Below are 21230 nucleotides of genomic sequence, written 5' to 3' on the forward strand. Positions count from 1 at the left end.
TGTTAGGCACCATACAAATAATATACTCCATTCAGTGAAGGCAGTCCATATTAGAAATCATTCATGCAAGCACAAATAAATTGCTCACTCAGCTGGAAAAAGGGAAAGCTGGTTACCTAGATGCAAATGACCATAGTCTAATTTTCATACCTGCACGAATCTGCACAGTCTAAACCAATAATCACAGAATCACAGAATCATTAAGGTTGGAAAAGACCTTTAAGATCACCGAGTCCAACCACCAACCCAACACCACCGTGCCCACTAAACCATGTCCTGAAAGGCCACGTCTACATGTTTTTTGAACACTTCCAGTGATGGTGACTCCACCACCTCCCTGGGCAGCCTGTTCCAATGCTTGACCACTCTCTCCGTAAAGAAATTTTTCCTAATATCCAATCTAAACCTCCCTTGGGGCAACTTGAGGCCATGTCCTCTCGTCCTATCGCTGGTTACTTGGGAGAAGAGACCAACACCCATCTCGCCACAACCCCCTTTCAGGCCGTTGTAGAGAATGATAAAGTCTCCCCTCACCCTCCTTTTCTCCAGACTGAACAATCCCAGTTCCCTCAGCTGCTCTTCATGAGACTTATGCCCTAGACCCTCCACCAGGTTTGTGCCTCTTCTTTGGACATGCTCAAGCACCTCAATGTCCTTCTCGTAGTGAGGGGCCCAAAACTGAACACAGGATTCGAGGTGCGACCTCACCAGTGCTGAGTACAGGGGCACGATCACTTCCCTACTCCTGCTGGCCACACCATTTCTGATACAGGCCAGGACGCTGTTGGCCTTCTTGGCCACCTGGGCACACTGCTGGCTCATGTTCAGCCAGCTGTCAACCAGCACCCCCAGGTCCTTTTCCTCTGGGCAGCTCTCCAGCCACTCCTCCCCAAGCCTGCAGCGTTGCATGGGGTTGTTGTCACCCAAGTGCAGGACCCGGAACTTGGCCTGATTAGACCTCATACAGTTGACCTCTGCCCATTGATCCAGCCTCTGATCCAGATCCCTCTGCAGACCCTTCCTACCCTCCAGCAGATCAACACTCCCACACAACTTGGTTTCACCTGCAAACTTACTGAGGGAGCACTCGATCCCCTCATCCGGGTCATCAACAAAGATATTGAACAAGACCGGCCCCAGAACCGAGCCCTGGGGAACACCGCTTGTGACCGGCCGCCAGCCGGATTTAACGCCGTTCACCACAACTCTCTGGGCTCGGCCATCCAGCCAGTTCCTCACCCAGCGAAGAGTAAACCCATCCAAGCCACAAGCCGCCAGTTTCTCCAGGAGAATGCTGTGGGAGATGCTGTCAAAGGCTTTACTAAAGTCCAGGTAGACAACATCCACAGCCTTTCCCTCATCCACTAGGCGGGTCACCTGGTCATAGAAGGAGATCAGGTTGCTCAAGCAGGACCTGCCTTTCATGAACCCATGCTGGCTGGGCCTGATCCCTTGGTTGTCCTGCACATGCCCTGTGAGCACCCTCAAGATGAACCGCATGTAGGTTTGAAAGAGACCAGTTTCACAAATTCAGTCAGTCTGCGAGAAAATTTTGAAAGTTAAAAAGAGAGGTTTAGGAATGCTTTATCTAAGTCCCCTAAGATCTCCAACTCCAACAAAAGAGGGTTACATATCCAGCTTGGTTAAAAAGAAAAGTGACAGAAGATGAAATGAGGAAACTGATACCAAAGAGTGAAAGTGAACAACAGGCAAGAGAAGAAATTGCTAAGCATCAGTATTTGATCAAGAGAAAGCAAGAATAATAAAAAGAATAATTTTTATACACCAGGAACAAAACAAACCCTTTCAGTGGTGAAACTCGGACAGTTACACAAGTTTAAATTAAAATCCAGTACACAGGACAGAACATTTAAGCAATTTTTGTATCATATTTTGAAACAAGCACTAGGATTTACTCACATTTTATATCAGTAATGAAATATTTTGTGTTCCATTAGTAGCTAATGAAACTAGGAGGGATGTAATATAGTAACTATCCGAGCACTTTAAAGTTAGCAAGATAACAGCTTTCAGCAAAGGAAAGCTGATTTTAGCTGATTTTTTCAGGATCTTTCTGGGGTTTGTGGCTAGGAGAGTTGCCAAAGACCAGAGGTTTTTTCATCCAGTCTCATTAGAGATTTTTTCCCTGTCTGGAAAAGTGTTAGAAGAGAACCTAGTTAACTAAGTGGCGGGTAAGATCATAACTTAAGCGAGATAACAGGATTGTGGATACAGGTTGTTAGAGTACTGTAGGAGCTAATGGATGTTATGGCAGGACCTCTCTTGATCATCTACCAAAGCTCTGGGAAGTCTGGGGAGGTCCCTGCTGACTGGAAGCTAGCCGATGTTATTCCAGTTTACAAGAAGGGTGAGGGAACTACAGACCTGTTTGTCTAACCTCAGTTCCTGGAAAAAATATGGAGACGATTATACTGAGTACTTGTTGAAAGGCACTTAAAGAATAACGCAATCATCAGGCACAGTCAATGTGGGTGAACAAAGGGAAAGTCCTGTTTAACAAATTTGATGTTTTTCTATAATGAGGTCACCCATCTAGTGGATGAAGGGAAGGCAGTGGATATGATTTTTCTGGATTTTACTAAGGGTTTTGATACTGTCCCTTCCAACGTTCTTCTGGACAAGTTATCCAACTGTGGGATGAACAGGTTCAAGGTGCCCTGGATGAAGAACTGGATGAAGGGCAGAGCTCAAAGCGTTGTTGTGAATGGGGCTACATCTGGCTGGTGACCGATCACCAGCAGTGTTCCTCAGGGCTCTGTCCAAGTGCCAGCTCTGTTCAATATATTTATCAATGATCTGGATGCAGGACTTGAATGTACCATTAGCAAGTTTGCTGATGATACCAAACTGGGAAGTGCTGCTGACTCTCTTGAGGGACAAGAGGCCTTGCAGAAGGACCTAGATAGATTGGAGCACTGGGCTGTGATTAATGGGATGAAATTTAACAAGTCAAAATGACACATTCTGCACCCAGGAAGGAGTAATGCCAGGCACAAGTCTAAACTGGGAGAGGAGTGGCTGGAGAGCAGCCCTGCAGAAGGGGATCTGAGACTGTTGGTTGACAGCAGGCTCAACAAGAGTGTGCCAGTGAGCCCTGGCAGCCAAGAGGGCAAACCACATCCTGGGGTGCCTCAAACACAGTATAACCAGCTGGTCGAAAGGTGATTATCCCGCTGTATTCAGCTTTGGTGTGGCTTCACCTTGAATACTGTGGCCCCACAATTTGAAGAGGATGTGAAGGTCCTTGAATGAGTCCAGAGGAGGGCAACAAAGCTGATGAAAGGGCTGGAAGAAATGTCCTATGGGGAGTGGCTGAGAACTTTGTGTTTTTCTAGTTTGGAGAGAAGGAGGATGAGGAGGCAGCATCACAGCTCTCTCCAGCTTCCTGAGGAGGGGAAATGGAGAGGGAGGTGCTGAGCTCTTCTCCGTGGTACCCAGTGATAGGATCTGTGGGAATGGTTCAAAGCTGCACCAGCTGGACATTAGGAAACGTTTCTTTACCGAGAAGGTGGTCAAACCCTGGAAGCAGCTTCCTAGAGAGGTGGTCGATACCCCATGCCTGTCAGTGTTTAAGAGGCATTTGGACAATGCCCTTAACATGATTTAACTTGGTCAGCCTTGAAGTGATCAGGCAGTTGGACTAGATGATTGTTGTAGGTCCCTTCCAACTGAAATAGTTCTATTCTATTCTATTCTAAATTCAAAATGTGAACATAAGGAATGCTAAATCAGCATGTTTTTGACAAATAGGTCATAATTTTCTTTGTTGTGTGTGTTTGATAACAGTAACACTGTTGATCCGACTTCAGCAAATTATCCTGAGGGGCATTTGTCTGAGTCCTATACAACATGAAAAAAATAACATTGTGCCTGATCAGTGTCACCCATATTAATTGGATTACAAACTGTATAACTGGTAAAATGGAGATCCTGTACAATGGCAAACTTAGGGAGAAGTTACTTCTACTTAGTACAAGTAAAACTTCTACTGCTTCTGCCAGTTTTCAATGCAGTAACAATTTTAAAAAATTATTATTTTCTAAAACATTGTTCATTAGCATATTGTATAACCATCTTGTGTATCTATGTAGTGAAAAGTATGTGGAAATTGGAGGAAGTTCAAGAAAAAACTTGTAAAGATGAGTAAGTAGCAAAACTACTTGTCACAATAGATTTAAGCTTTTTGTGTCACACTACTTAAATCAAGACTGGATTTTTATTTAAGAAAAATAGCCCAAAAGGTAAAAAAATAAATTGTAAGAACAATAGTTCACCCTGACATTAAAATTGCTGGTTTTAAAAAATGTGAATGCAGGCATGAAAATGTTAGAGGAATCATATTTGGAAGTCCTACAACAAATATCAAAGCATTTTGTATGTTAGCTCCCATGGATGATCCTTAATCTAATGTTTCACCATTTGTTATAATTTACCACAATAAACACAAACTTCAGAATAAAAGTTCTGTCATTCTTGATGCTGTATGTTTTCTGCAGTTTCAAGCAATATGAAGAAGAACGGACTTTTGGCGTAGGAGTCACAAAATCAAGAGGAGGAAAAGGTTGTTTTTTCTGTTTAGAAAAATCTGTGGTGGTTGTTGGATCAGGAATGCTGATTATTTCGAAATATGTCAACAAGTAGGGCAAGCATTTGAGTAGCTGGAGCCCTCCACCTCACAGATTCCAAATGAGGGGCATATGTAATTTTAATTTGCAGAATCACACAAAATTCGGATTACACGTTACCTTACAAATGCAATAGGCACAGCATCTTTCAAAGCCCAGTACCTCACCAGAGAAGGTGACTTTGCTACATATGGCATAGCCACCCCCTTTGGGGTTTCTAGTGCATCTCTTTTTAGGAGTCCAAAGTGCTGCCATTTTTCTTAGCACTGTGAGAACCTCAAAATAGAGACAGGCTACAGCCTTGCATTTTCTCTCAATTTCCTTCTCTAGGAGCCAGGCCCACAGTAGTCTACCCAAAAGGAGTATCTAACCCTACAAGGGATTTGACAAAAAGCAATTTTGAAAATGTGACTAGTCTCAATGTTTTGCATGCAATTTATAGTCATTCCTGGTCCTAGCAGAACTGAATTGCCCGTTCAACTACAGCCCGTCTTTGTCAGACTTTCCTCAGTTCAGTAGTGTACAACTTGCTTGAAAGTAGCACACACACATTCTAGAATCTCTTTTTCCTTCAGGGAAGGTCCAGAAAGGAATTTCTGTTTGGATGCTTACAACAAGGCAGCCTGACCAGGATTTTTGCAAGGCATCTGAGACAGGTGAAAGGTGTCTAGATATCACCTCTTCTAGAGTACTTCTGAGAAATGTGCTGGCAGCCCAGCACAATAAACTGGAAGAGGTTTATTGCTTTAAGCACGCTGTAAGTTGCTTTAAGAGAAGCTATGCATGGCTGTAAACAATAGTTATTCATCTAACTGCTCTGACACAGACGTGAGTAACACGAGGACCCCAAACTACTTTAGTGACTTGCCTCAACTTTGACCCAGTATAAGGCCATCTTGGGGTGGAAATGTTGTTCAGTCTTAATATTTTATTAGCCAAAGCATCTTTTTATTGTGAATGTCAGGAAAGCTGCTGATTACTTTTTTAAATGGATTTTTCATCTCCGGGTCTTAACGTACGCAGTTGTCAGGAGGCAGCATACACTGCTTTCTGAGAGAAATAACTAGGAGTTGCAGACACTTTTCCAGTGCAATCCATGCAGTCACTCCCTTGTCAAGACATGGAATATAGGCTCAACCTCCTGGATCGCAATTCAAGTAAGGCTGGGTTTATAAAGGAATAATTTGCATAAATTATAAATTTTCAGATTAGTCTGTGGGCAACTAAGGGCGGCCAGCAATACACATTTTAGGCATGAATTCCTCCAGAGTTTATTGTGTTCTAGTGTTAGTCTTCTGTTTGGGTCACCTGATAATGAAGAACTGTGATAATGAAGTGCTTCTTTGCACTTAGTACTTCACACAGAAGCACTTGGTGAGCACTCAAAAGAGTGTAATTTTAAATCTGTTTATATGCCACGCTTCTGAGAAGGAAGCAAGACTTTCATCTGCAAGGCAGCTACTGTGAGTAAGACCAAGACGCCTGCTTTTAGCCTATAAAAATTGTGGGCTTTTATGGTGAAGATTTATGTTAGTTATTTTCTTTGTTTTTTACTTTATCCAAAGCAAAATGAAAAAATGCAAAACTGAAACAACAAATTTGTTTTGTTAGTCAAAAATCTCAACTTCATCTCAATGGTTATAGATCCAAACTTATGCATAGTGTCAGTGCTTTGCCATCTAAGGTCATGAAAGGATATTAAAGAATTTAAAAATTTAAAAAACTTCTGTTTTGGCATGCTGCTAAGCTGGAATAGATGAAGGTACCAACTCAGAAAGCACCTAAATTTCGTATGTTTTCCAGCTCTTGCAACAAAAGATAAGGCATATGATAAACCCATTGTACAGACCTCCTCTCTGCTTAGTCCTGGCAAGTCACTAGCACCAGAGCCATCTTCTTCTCTTAAGGTTTTCTGTGTGACAGTGGTAGATTCACTGTTGCCTTGTCCAGTTTCTGTGACAGCTGAATCTAAATAAAATAGTCACTTATTAATTAAAACAGACAGAGCAAAATGAAACCTGCCCAGAGGTTTTATCAGACCACACAGGTATTTATCAGACCACAGATGCTGCAAGTTGTATGAAAAAATAAATCATTTAGGTTATGACCAACATACATTCCGAGGATTAATATTAGTAATTTCATAACTCTGAAAATTTTAAAAGCAAAAGGTGAGAATAAAATTATAAACCGATTGTTTATTTTAAGGACAAAGACTGTATTGCATCATCTTCTTTGCCTCAAGCTCTAGTCTAATGATTGCCTATTTTGCATCTATATAACAAAAAATAAGAGATATGTACAACATATATTATCTTAAGTACGTATGAAATTTAAACAGGAACATTGTCTTTGGCCTTATTAAGATAACTAGCTGTACTTTTTGTTTTCTAGGAGTGCACTGAAATTGTCTGCCTAGCGGAGGACTGGAGTCCTCAGTTCATTATGCCCTGCTCTTACTACTTTGCTGCCTACACTTGCATCCAAAACACCCCACTGGTGCACTAGGCAGATTCACATCCTGTGCGGGGAACGTAAGCAGGATACTGGTGTTTATTCAGTGGTGGTATTCAGTTTTATATGAAAGGCTGTGCTTCGCTATAACAGAAGGTCATCGAATTAAATATTATTATCATCTTAAATTCCTTTTAAAGGTGCTACATGGTTTTAGAGCCAGTATTGCTTTTTGCAGAGGGACGTCTCAAGAAGTGCCATGCTTCTCACTGACCTGAGCAGAATGAAGAGGATTTTTCTCTTTTCATTGCCTTTGCCTGACACTTTACTGGAGTGTTGTAAGGTTGCCTGTCAGGGCAGCAGCTCCTCAGCTCAGCTTCTTTGTTTTATCCAATATTTACTTTTTTATTTGAAAATATAAACCACAGTTCTGTGACTGAAACTTACACACTATAGAAGGCTAAATCTGTTCTCTGCATGTTTAGGAACAATGACTGAGATAAGCGTCTCTGTGGAGTGAAAGGTGGGAGATGCTGAACGGTGGCTGTAGTTGCTACCACTTACCTTTGCTGCTATTAACAAGTTGCAGTCTAACAGACTGCAGTTTCAAAGACCAGATGTTTGATGTGCCAATTCTTTCCTAACACAGAGGATGTCCAAAACCATAGGATTTTCCATTCCTGGCAGCACCCAAAATGTGACAGTGGCTTTGCACACAGAGGGAAATGACAGACTCAGACCTAGAGAATGTAAGACCCCACTCCCCGAATAAAAAAAGAGGCAGTGCCTTGTTCTTTAAGTTTAGCTGCGTCCGAGGTTTCTTCTGATCTGTGATTTCCAGAGAAATCATTTTCTTCCAAATAAGACAATATAGTTGGGGGGGCTTCCACTGGCTCAGCCAATGTATCTTCAGGCTAAAAGAAACACAAAATCCCGAAGAACTGTTTAGAGAAAAGGCTTATCACATATTTTAAAGCATGAATCTGTAGATTACCTTCCTCAAAGCAAGTCATCAGAACTACCACATTTATGAAGGAAAACAGAAATCCACATCTTTCCCACTTAATATCTTGCCAGTATCTGTCCTTAATCTTATGCTGCCCTTGGAAACATTAACTGTCATTGCTATCATAAAAACTGAAATTTATTAATGGCCAATATATACACCCACTTTCATTTACAACTTTTTAATTTATTTCACCTTCTATTTCATTTTTCCTCCTTAGAATACACATCTAGTTTCTGCTTATCAGCAGATGTCACGCTAATTTAGTCAAGCTCTTGAGAAAAAACTAGCACAATACTTTTCCTCCACAGCTCCATTCCTCCAAACCAAGTGATGTCCACCTGACAAACCCATAGAAAGGGAGAAAAACACAAGGAATGCTGGCTGTGGGAGGGCACGAGGTGGCCATTTTGATAAGCTGGTATGATGCAGGAATGTAAAGAGCCTACTCCCTACCGGAATTAGAGACCTGGAGAAGTGCTGCCTCAGTGTAATGAGGAGATTAGTTCATGCAAACCTGCATTTGCAATTTAAATAAAATTTAAAAGTGATTATGTTGCCATGGTAACCTGGAGGAGACTTAATGGTCCAAGCATCCTGGTCTTGAACCAGGTTAAGATGTGCAAAATGGCATAACAGGGCTTGCTGAAATAGTTCCTGAGTTGTCAGCAAAAAGAAGGGAGGTAACATCATTGGCATGATTTTTATTTCACTGGTTTTGTATCCTTATAATTGAGGAAAAGCTTCAAGATACTTCTTGATATTGATACATATTGCAAATAGGCTTTAGGGCTCCGTTTGAAGGGGAAAAGAAATCTTTTCTCGAGGTGGGCCAGATCTGATCCCAAATCCCCACTATAGCAGACAAAAGTACCTTCATTTAATTTCAGTTTTATTTGCTCCACTTGAGAAAGAACCAAATGCATGTTTCCTCTGCTCTTACTTCATTTATAACTATATACCTTGTTCTTGACATTCTGTGTAGGAATACTTCAATTAATCTTTAGAGACCAATAAACCTTTTTATGCAGCCTGATTATCTGAACCATAGTAAACTTACAGTTTTAAGCTAGCTATGTATTATAGGATTCTGTGTTTTAAAATCCTTAATAAGATTGGGTCTTGGCTACTTTGAGAAAGGAGGACCAATTTTCCCTTTAAATGCAATGCCCAGTGACTTCCCTCTTCTGATGTGGAATAACCAATACTTCAGATGAACAGTAGAAAATAATTCACACAATTCAGAATGTGCTGAATTGTAGTCTATAAAGCATTCCTGATGTTTATTTCTCACTGGGAAAGTAAATAAAGCAATTGTAGGACAAATATCTAAAGGCTTCATTTTGAGAAATAATTTTTAAAAGCTATAAAATGGGGAAAAAAACCCCACCGCATAGTATTAGTAAATATCCCAAATCTAGCTCTCTGCACTAGAAAATAATGGGAAAATTGGAGATATTTACTTGAAGATAGTAGAAAATAAACCCAAACCTCACACTACACTTATAAGAATGTAAACTTGATAGATAATAGTGATTACCTGTCCGATAGAATTACAGTAATTAAGATTATGAAAAAAGTACACTAGTAATTTAGTGAAGTGACTGGAAAAAAACCAACAGCAAAATCTCTTGAAATAATCCCAGTCAGTTTAGATGTGAAGACATATCCATGGGATAAGGAAGTAGTATCTAATAACCATGCACAAAGGTTAGTGATCAACGTCAGCCAATGGAGTTGAAAGGATGTGTCTAGTCAAAGAATGGTAGGGTGGATGGCCTCCATTGTCCACACGAACTCCCTGTGCACAAAGGTGATGGGGAAATGGAGTAGGAGATTACAGGTGGGTGCTTTAGTATCTCCTCCTGCACTGTAGAAGATAAAGCAGCGTGCCACTTGCGTGTGGACTGCCCACAGCAGTCTTCCTTACAGAGCTATGTTAGTATGTCTGTATACAGAGCAGTATTTGTATAGGTGCAGGTTCTCAGAAGTCCGTGAAGCTCTGAGAAGCACTAAGTCCCTTTGCTTTCCCATTTGCAGCTCCTAATGAACAGGAGGACACTACAGAGATGACAGCCAGTTACAATCTAGCTCCTGCAGGGGACTGAACTCAGAAGAACTACCTAAAACCAGAGTTATAAAAGGCTATTCCTGCCTTCGTGCATGAAACCAGATTCAGTGTATTCTCCTGATATCCTGCCCATCTCAAAACTTTCCCCCAGAAGAGAACGCTTCTTGGGAAACCCACAAGATATTGTTCTCTCCAGATATTCTGTCCTCTGATGATAAGGAAAATACTTTCTGTGTCACTCAGACCATCTCCTTGTAGTTTAGACTGCTTCTTTGACAGTTCTTAGCACCCATACATACACCCCAGTTCAGACACTGAGGATTTTCCTCCCTCAGGAAAGGTCCAGAATTTGCAGAAAACCCTCAGTAGCAGGAGAGAGGTCTGATATGGGTGCAGCAAGTGCTGGGATCTTAATCATTTCCTTTGAGGTAACAGTAGAAAGGGATATTCCATAGTTCAATCTAGAACCTCTGTTTCTTCATTACATGCTGTTTTTTTCTTATGTACAACTTCTATCAACAATTGTTTTAGCATTCCTTAACTGGGAAGACAATGGCTTTCTCACTTTCTGGGAGACAACATGATTTTCAAGGAACACGGTAGGCACCACATTGCTCGGTCTGCTAGGAAATAGAAAGGGTATCACAGAAGGATTCACATCGTTGAGGACAAGCCTTCATTCCGGGCTTCCCAGAATGTCTTCCCAGGCTCTCTGGTCTCTGATCTCTGCCTTTTGCATTCAGGATAATATTCAGAATGTAAGAAGGGAATTTCTTGAATATAATCTCTGCCACCATAGACACAACAGCAAGATAAAGCTTGTGTAAATGTGAGTTAGGAATCACTCCCTTGGGAAAAGCAACTTCACTGTAAGTTTTTCCATGATCGACTTCATTGTCTCGTACTAATGATACATTTTCTTTGTTATTCTGTCCACCCTATGTCCAGCCACTTGAAAAGACATAGAGAAAAAATGGTCTCCAACCCATGTCACTGAGTCAAGATTCACACAGGCTGCATGGGCACACGGAAGAAGTTTTAGTGGGGAGGAACCTCTCGAGGTCATGTAAGTAGACCACTCATCTCAGTAGATCAGCTTAGCCATGACTTTTTCTAACCAAATCCTGAAAACTTCTAAGGCCAGAGATTTGATATTCCCTTTGTGTGACCTGTTCCAGTGCTGCACTATTATCCTATTGAGTTTTCCTGAAATCCAGCTTGAACCTCCCCACCTACAACTTGCAACTGTTGTTGTCTGTCACTACTGAGACAAGTCTGGTTCCATGCTCATTTGTGTCAATACATATAAAAGTGTGTGTGTTACTTCTGTAAAGACTGCAGATTAAACAATGAGGGACTAGGTTATTGCAAGGCAAAATCTGTTACTAGATTTTATATTTAACTTTGAATGATGAAACAGGGCCAAATACAGAATACCAAATGCTAATAGGCAATCCAGAACTTGCTTTAGAATTCCCATAAAAAGAATTCAGAAATTTTTACATTTCTTGCGATCAGCGTGTGGATAATAAAAAAGTAGTTTTAAAATGGCAAAACTCATTTGGAACATTTACTCTCAGATTATTACGTTTACTCTAAAGCCAAAAGAACAATCCACATCACTACAGACTGGTCAGCGTCACTTTGATCTCTGGGAAAATCATGAAGCAAGTCCTCTTGGAACATGTTTCTAGGCACATGAAGAAGGTAACTAGGAACTGTCAGCATGGATTTACCAAGGGTAAATCATGCCTGACCAACCTGATTCCCTTATGTGATAAAATGACTGGGTTGGCAGATGAGAAGAAAGCAGTGGGTGTCATCTACCTTGATTTAGCAAGGTTTCAACAGTGTCTCCCATGATATTCTTGTATCCAAGCTGGGACATTACAGTCTGGGCGGGAGAGCAACAAGATGGGTAAAAAGTAGTTGGATGATTGAACTCAGAGCATAGCGTTTAATGGGACGTACTCATGGGTCCATCCTGGGATCTGTTCTGTTTAACATCTTTACCAATGACTTGAGGAGGCAGCAGAGTGCTTGCTCATAAAGTTTGCAGATAATGCCAAAGCGGCAGTTGGAGGTGCATCAATTGATGTGCTCAAGTGTAGGACTGCCATCCAGAGGGACCTGGACAGGAGGGAGGAATGTGCCAGCATGAGCCTTATGAAACTCAGCAAGGACAAACACAAAGTCCTGAACATGGGAAGGAAGAACCCCTTGCAATGACACAGGCTGGGGACAGACAAACTGGGCAGCAGCTCTGCAGAGAAGGACCTGGGGATCTTGGTGGACAGCAAGCTGAATATAAACCAGCAGCATGACCTGGCAGCAAAGAAAGTTGTGTTAACAGGAACTCTGGCTACATGCTACTAGGTCTAGGGAAGTGATTACCCCCATTTATTCATTTATTTATTCATTTATTGTCTTCTCAAGTAACCATTACGCGTGGTGGAGCCCTGCTTTCCTGGAGATGGCTGAACACCTGCCTGCCCATGGGAGGTGTTGAATGAATTCCTGGGTTTGCTTTGCTTGGGTGTGTGGCTTTAATAGGCTTCGCCTATTAAACTGTCTTTATTTCAAGCCATGAGTTTTCTCACTTTTACCCATTCTCTCACCCATCACACTGATGGGGAGTGAGCAAACAGCTGTGTGATGCTTAGTCATGACATCTTGCAAAAGGAGGAATAAAAACCAAAAATTCTACTATTGCTGTGTGTAATTTTGAACAGTATGGTAATTATTAAATTTAAAAATTGCTTAAAGCGATTAGATAAAACAATTGAATTTTTTCTGGATAGACTAGAGAAGTTAGACAACTTTCCTGAATTAGCTGCAGTTGTATCCAAATGAGAAAAAGTGAAAGCACAATAAGATTTCATGGGTTAAATTTTGTGGTGTGACGCAAAATGGAGAGGAGTCATCAAGGCACCAGGTGATTTTGCTGTCATTCAGAGCCCCAGCTGGCTGCAGAAATAAGCAGACAAGAATCTCCTGAAGTTCAGCAAAGTAAAATGCAAGTCCTGCGTCCGGAGGGGAATTACCCCACACAGCAGTGCTGGCTGGGGGCCAAGTGGCTGGAAAGCAGTTTTGCAGGAAAGGATGCTGGCAGACAAGTGGAAGCAGAGCCAGCAATGTGTCTTTCTGACAAAGGTGGCTAGCAGCACCCTGGTCTGCATCAGGAAGAGTATCACCAGCGAGTTGAAGGGGGTGATCCTTCCGTATTAAGCAATGGTGAGATCCCCATCTCGAGTATTGTGTCCAGGTCTGGGCTCACCAGTACATGGACATATTGGACCAAGTTCATCAAAGGACCATGTAGATCATTAAGGAACTAGGGCTCTTGACCTATGAGAGGAAGATAAGAGAGTGAGGACTGCCTCAAGATGAGAAGGCTCAGGGAAATCTTATCAATATGTACAAAATCCTGATAGGAGGGAGTAAAATAGATACACTCCTGGCTGACACATTTCCTGAGATGGAAATTGTTGCAGATTAAAAGATTACTCCCAGTAAGTGTCATGTTTATGTTACTGATCTATTATTATACTCTTCACAAAGTTCTGGTTGCTGATTGTTGTCAAATATCCCAGATTTTTGATCTGGCACAGTGCAGTCATTCTTGTGGATGGGTGCATGTTGTTCTCACAGGTGCCTTTGGAAGTTACCACATATGAAAAACCAGTGACAAAACCCAGACCTCGCTATCTAAAAAAGTATTATTAAACCAGAAATGTAAAGCTAATAAATAAATTTACCCGTATAGGAAGATGAGAAGGTGCAAGGACTTCTTGTGCCTCAGAAATACCTTCATGTTCTTGAATGCTGCCATTGCCACTGGTGTCCCCTGAAGCCTGTGCAAAACCCAAGCATGATAGCAAGTTCATAAAAGTCAGGAAAAAAAGTATCATCTCCAAGGAATTGGCTAGTTAAATGCAGAAAAAACTTTTTTTTTTCAGTTGGTGCAGCCTCAGTGTCATTCTGATGTTAACTTATTTCAGCACTTACAGCATTTCATGAAAATGACCCTTCAGAAAACTGAGTCATAGTTCATTTTCTCTGAAGTGTTATAGACAAAAGAAAATTATGCTTTCTGAAAAAAATCACAGTTTTAGGGGCTGTATAGTCAAAAAAAGAGATTCTCACACACAGATAGTTTTAAATATGATGCCATGTTCCCGAGAAGAAATACTATATTTAGTCGTATGAAAAATGTCTAATGGCAAATGACTTTGAAATCTCTGAGGCACTGAGGATAAAGACATTTTTATAAGAATACTCACATAAGGATCATCATCTTCACAATGATCTTCAGTAGCCCTTGGGTCAGATTTGATCACCAGATGTTGAATTGAGCCCTACATGAAACAACAACAACAGTTCAAGGAAGTAATATTTTAAGTAGCATGTGTGAAGGGGAGGGTGGAGGGGTGGGAATTAAATGAATTAACAAAAAAAACCCCAGGCTTTGTTCTGATTTGCTTGGAAAACGATCTGAAGCATAAAATTTTATGTTAATAAACCCAGTTTAAAAATGTAAATATGTTCTTATGTTTTCCTTTTCCAAAACGTAGAAGAAATTGAAACTGCCAGAATACAATGACTATCATGTCCCAGGGACAATGCAATTGCCACACTGTACTGTTAGTGCCCCAGCTGAAGGATCTAGTCCTAGATTATGTCCTAGAATCTGTAAAGCACTGTCTGCTTTTTCCTGTTAGGTGCATTGCAGCTCCAAAAAAGGCACGTGAAATGCCCTAAAAATGGAGGCAAAGGAAATACCAGTAAGTGATGAAGTGGGCCAGGGAGACACCAGCTTACAGCTTTTCAAAGCTGAAAGAAAGGAGATGGATTTTCCGATAACAAATGTTTCTTTTTTTCAGAGCTACAAACTATATTTCTCAGTCTGACTCGCCGGTGGAGCAGCAACAATTTCATTTATAACATCTAGATCCTGTTTCTTAGCTCACAAAGGCTCCAAGTGTTTTAGGAAACAGGCGGGGGGCGGTTCCTCGTTCGGAGGTCTCACGGAGCTCGGCATGGCGCGTGCAGAGGACGGAAAGAGCCATCACACACGCGACCTGCCTCTTCCCCTTTTGCTGGCTGCACCTTTTGTTTCTCTGCTTTTGTATTTTCCGCACAGAAGAGCCTGAAGAAGCTGACAGATCTAGCCTTTATCTCCAGACTGACCCAGAGTACTTCGCAGCCCGGTGACTTCTCCTCCAGGAGCTCGGACGTTTACACCATGCAGCGGTATGTTGGTTGTGCTCTGTCTGCCGAGTGTTACTTGCCACCGACACACAGCAGCTCTGCTCGCCCCGGGGCACAGAAAGCCTGAGTCTCGCTATAGAAAACTCCAACAACTGTTCAGATGACAGAAGTAGTACACTTTGCTCTTACTTAATGCCACCAAAAGATGCAAACTCCAGAAAAGGAGTAGCTGCCGTTTGTATACGCTGCAATGCCTGACTTCCCACTCACTGTTTCCTCTCTCCCTGTCCTAGAAGCACCAGGGAATTATAAGCAAGGAAGTACTTTTGAAGCAGTTTTCTGGTGGCTTCTAAAATATTTCAGAAAGGAACAGAACCTGAAATTTTATCTTTAATGAACCTCTAATTTCTGTACCTTCAAAGACCATGAAACTCATGCACTTGGTGCCTTCTGAGTGTGCAGGCAATCTGAGATAAAAGTTCAGTGAATTGAACCATCCACTTGCTCTCAAAACTTAATAATGGGCAACTCAGCTATCGAACGATGTCCGACTAACTGAACAGTTCACTGGAAAATTATACATGAAAGGAGGCAAAACCAGACACTTAAGTAGTCTCTTGGAAGTGATGCTTTGTTCTCACAGCATGAGTGAATCATATTTGGAGAACACGTTTTTCTCCTCTTGTTCTAACCTGTGGCCCTGGATGCTGAAGGAAGCAAATTGGAGAGCCCTAACGTTTCCCAGGTGTGGCCACTAGCCAATAAGTCCAACCAGGGAAAGTCATGGCCAAGGCTGCCATGTTAGGGATGGTAGGTATGAGGTTTTGTAGTCCCCCTCTGCGTCTTGTGCCTGCTGGTGCCTTCCCTCTTAAAGCTGGTTTGCAGAACCTGGCACCATCACTGATTCAGCTACATTTGGTCGTTGTCTGGTTTCTACTTTTCTTTACAAGCACCAGAGCTAGAGTTTCCTTTTGTTTGCATAAATTCTGATGATATTTATGGCCTTTTGTGTCTGGCAACCAGAGCCTTAGACACATGAATTCCCATTAGCCAGAGCAAACCAGCAGCTGACATCCATTCAGAGTAATTTTCACAATCTGCTGTGAATTGTTTCTATTTTGGGCAATCGATGTAAACAGTTCTTGTCACGCAAACAGAGCTTTAGGGGGAATCAACCATTTAAAAAGCATTTAAAACATTTAGTTTTTCTATCCAAAATCAATTGTGACATATGGTGCATGAAGAAATAAAGACACAAGACCTAGAGTACATGTAACAATTAATAGTACTGAAGCAATTAGAATATTGACTGAAATGTACGTATTTGATATAGCATACAGAACAGCCTCTTTCAGTGGAAATGTCTTGGAGTGGAATCCACCACGCATTCCTGTCACTGTATTTACAGATTTATTGGTGATAATCTCAGCAACTGATCATCACATATGTGTTTTCCAGCTAGGGTACCAAAGTGGTCTCATTTTCCTGAACGTTTTTCATTCCTACTTGCTAATCAGGCATCCTCAATACTCCAGTCATGCCATCTGTCTAAGAAAGGTAAGCGCCAGCAGGCAGTTTTCCTACATATCCCTTTACACCACTTACTTGCTGCTAATCAAGTAAATTTGCTGCTAATCAAATACAGGAATCAAATATTCCTTCAATTCTAGGGGCTGAGACTAGTCAGATGAATGATAAAAGTACATTATCTTTGTTGCTTACCAGATGGGGCTCACAACCTGCTAGTACACCTGAACTTTAGAAAGAATATCTTGTTTCTCTAAAGCGAAGGATCCACTCAGTTTTGTGCTGCTGCTTTACTAATTTAGGGGAACAGATATTACTCTCACAACATATCGTACAAGTTTTGAAGTACAAGGGAAGCACAAAAAGCCTCATTTGGGGTTATAACCATTGTAAGCAGACTTTCTTGGGTAGCGCGTGCGTGCATAAAACACTGAGGCATGTGAATTTTTCAGACATTACTTACTGTGAACTTTTCCAGTCCTGTGGCTCCTGCATTACCAACAAATATCCCAGAGCCAGCTTCGAACACCAAGGCTCGAGCTGACCTTTGAAACTGAACTCTCTGATATTCTTCACAGTCCATGAACAAAGCAACATCATTTCCCTGAACAGCCACTGTAAACCTATTCCACCTGTTAGTCATCACTGGCACTTTAAACGAAGCAGCCTCTCGGGAGATATGGGAGCCGGGCTCTGTGTAGTACATAATTATTCTCTGGGTGCTGTCATCAACTGGTGAAAGTCTCATTCCCAGGTAAATAGTTTTCTGGAAGGCGTCTGTTATGGCAAACAGCACTCCTCCACGATCGCTGTTTGGTTTCGCTGTAACCGCGATAGCGAAATCTCTATAGAAAGGCAAGGGTATTATGGCACTTGTCAGGCGGCCGATGTTAGCATCCGGACCAAAGCTGTAAGCTGGAAACCCTCCATAGCCGGTGACAAAGTAGACGGAAGGAGGAAGAGGAACTCCTATTAACTCTGTGAGGTCAAGATGTCCTTTTGAGCCTCGTTCTGTAAAGCGTGTGAGAAAAAACATGTTATTTATTGTTGAGGTGCACAGTCCATTTAATTTAAATTATTTAAGAAAGGCCTTAATGCAGCGTTGTAACACCGGTAACATACTTGTAATACCCCCGGTTCCATTAGTGCTTAAACACATCTAGCTAAGTACATGTGTCATTCTTTGTCCTTTGACTAACTGAGGTTACTCCTGTACTAAAGAAAGATGCATGTAAACATTTGGTGAAACTAAGCGGTAACAAGTAGTTCCTGCAACATATATTTCACTTCAGCTGCCCGTAGACTACAAAGGAAAGCGCTGAACGTGCTTGCAGAGTGGACTCAGTGAAGACTAAGCAACCTTTTGTTTTCTCAAATAAACTGACATCCTTTATCCTCACAAACTAAAAAGACAGCAAGAGTTCTCTACAAACAGCATGACAGAGTTTCACAAACACAGGATTAAAATTACAGTTGATCTGTTTTAGCCCCTTGCAGTTACCTGCTTCTACAGCAGAGGCTAGATTTTATTTGTGCCCTTTTTCTCAGATTTATCTCCTTAGTTTCGCAGTGTACCTAACAAATACTATTCAGCAATCAAAATTCAGTTTTGAAATTAGAGTATTTTTGCTTTGGCAAACACACAGAATTAAGTACCTCTGCCAAACATGCCAAACAGAGAGAACTCCTTCCTGGCAATGAGGGAGCAATGACAACAGCTAAGTATCCACACCCAACTTTCACTAGAGCCTTGGCAAGGCATACTCCAGCAGGCATACCAGCAACAGAACTGCTACCAATTTTCTCCTTCCAAGAAGTAAAAACAAGCAAGAAGAGATACCATTTTTAATCATAATGAGTGATTCAGATCTGAATCTATATGGAGCTCCACTTAAATCTAAAGCCTTTCCTCCCTTTACAATCTCCTCTAACCTTATGTTTTTAAGTTTCTCATTTTATCTAAAAGTCTCAATTCTTTTTACTGCTATACATTTTCACCCTATTGCAAATATTTATGTTATGCAGAAGCAAAAAAAGTGCTAGGGTATGTCTTAATGTCGCTACATCATGTAAAACCATAATCACTCATAAACTCCAGTTCATGAGTAAGTAACTGCTGGCTTTCTCTGCAGACATGAAAAAAAGATTTCCACGATCCAAGAAAGTCAGATTTTTAAATCACTTTCTTGATCAAATGCATCCTGGCCTCTCTCTACACTATTCTTTGCTGAAAATATTCAGATCCTGGGTAAAAGAGAGGATGTATTTGGAACCACTGTTTTGCAGTTCCTTTCCTTATCCATCTCACACACCAGTCTACCATGGTTCTCAGATTAACTCCATCAGATAAAAAGTAACATGGAAAACAGAGGCCTTGTGGTAGAACAGTATAAATGAGGCAAACTGTCTTGAAACCTCCCTAAAACCAGATTGAATTTGGGTGTGTCTCTTCACTTTTCCCCCTTCTACCACAGCAGGTGTAAACAACAGGTCTGGAAGAGTATCTGCGGTGGTGAGGTACTTTGTGCCTACACATCCACTAGTGCTCCCACTGCTAGCGTTCCCAAGTCCCTTCCTTGTGACGACATTTCTGCATCAGGAAGGTTCCTTAACATGATGCCCCAAGACAGCATTAAGCTCGATGGACGCTTAATTTTCAATATGACGTGGGGAGAACTGATGCTACCTATGGTAGTCTAACACTGCAGACATTTACGGGGGACAGGAAATAACCCAGCCCATCTTCTTGTAAGTACGTTAGGGACAACAGGTATGAGTTTTTTGATCTGTTTTTTGAACAAGTACTTACCGTAGCTGAAAACAAACTCCCAGTCAGCCTAAAGGTAAGCAGTGATGAGACACACGGAGCTGGCTCCTAGCTCAGCCTACCTGTCAAGGGCCGAGTCATCCCCAGATTCTGATGCATTTCACCCTGAGATGACCTGCATTTTACCAGCAGCCCATACACATACAGCTCACCCATGGTCATGGGATGAGCTGAAGTTTCCCGGTTGCATATAAAACTACAGGATGTACATACATAATTACAAACAACTTTTGCTTCAGAACTTGTAACGCCTGGTTTCCTAGGACCTGTGTCCTGCATCATAATTTTAATTTCAGCTCAGTACATCCTGGAATACCTCAAGTTATTCCTCATGTGCGTAGGACCTACCTCCACCTCCAATACCTGTAGCACTCCTACATCCCTCCCCTGTGCCAGTGTGCGCTGAAGGATGGTTCCAAGCTGCATGTGTTTGTATCAGCTGGCCAGTTCAGGAATGGTAATTGGCCATCAGGAGGGAGAAATTGCATAATTAACCTCACAGCTCTCACCGTAGCTTTTTCTCTTTAAGACACTAATGTGCCACTCCCGTACGATGAGGTTGGGGGTTTCAAGAATTTAAAAGGATGGGCACCCAATTAGCTGCTTACATGGAGACTCCTCTGTTACAGGGAAGAAAATAGGATGAAATTAAACTGAGAAAAGGAGAAAATGATCTTAATATGAGGAAAATTTTGCTGGCAATGCCATCTATTTGCCTACAGTCTAATCCCTCAAGGGAGATAATGACCTTAGCCCAGGCTGGTGATTTGAAACAAAAGAGTACAAAACAATTAAAAATTACTGTAGAGAATAATTTCAAAGTTATTGGTTATAACATGACTTTTAATCTTTGTTCTATGATTTGTAAGCATTCCCAAGTCCTTCATAATGTATATATTTCTGCAGCGTGGATTGAAGAAGTATCTTTCAATTTTTAAACTTACTCACTTACTGTAGCTATAATAACTATATAGGCTCAATAAATCCAAATGGAATAGTAATGGAAAAGGCATGACAGTCCATCTGAATACTGCAAACAAAGTAACCTGAAAAACTTTGCCTAAAAAAATCTGATTAAAATCAGACAAAATAAATGAATCTTGCACTTTGCTCTGAAACTTGTCAAGCTGGTTCTGATGAAGACAGAGATTCTTCAGCTGAAATATATTTCTGTTATTCATTATTCATATGCAGTACCATCCTCGGCTATGTGTTGCAAAGTGCTTTCTATTGTCCTAGTGGCTTAGCAAAGAAATGGTAAAATGTTATCCCTGTGCAAAAGATGTTAAAATCCAGTTGAAATAAATTCTAATCTATCGTCTTCTCTGTACTTTAGCTTTGGTACTTACTTGCTGAGGGAACTCAAAGACAGAGGTTGTTCAGCTGAAATATATTTCTGTTATTCATATGCAGTACCATCCTCGGCTATGTGTTGCAAAGTGCTTTCTATTGTCCTAGTGGCTTAGCAAAGAAATGGTAAAATGTTAT

The 21230-nt window shown here is 41.3% G+C and overlaps 1 pseudogene; it reads right to left on the reverse strand.

The window, feature by feature from the left end:
* Positions 1 to 264: 264 nt before the first annotated feature.
* LOC104619457 lies at positions 265 to 19898 on the reverse strand (annotated as a pseudogene).
* Between the last annotated feature and the right edge of the window lie 1332 nt (positions 19899 to 21230).

Source organism: Phaethon lepturus, unplaced genomic scaffold (assembly GCF_000687285.1).
Source record: "Phaethon lepturus isolate BGI_N335 unplaced genomic scaffold, ASM68728v1 scaffold6354, whole genome shotgun sequence".
Lineage (NCBI taxonomy): Eukaryota > Metazoa > Chordata > Aves > Phaethontiformes > Phaethontidae > Phaethon > Phaethon lepturus.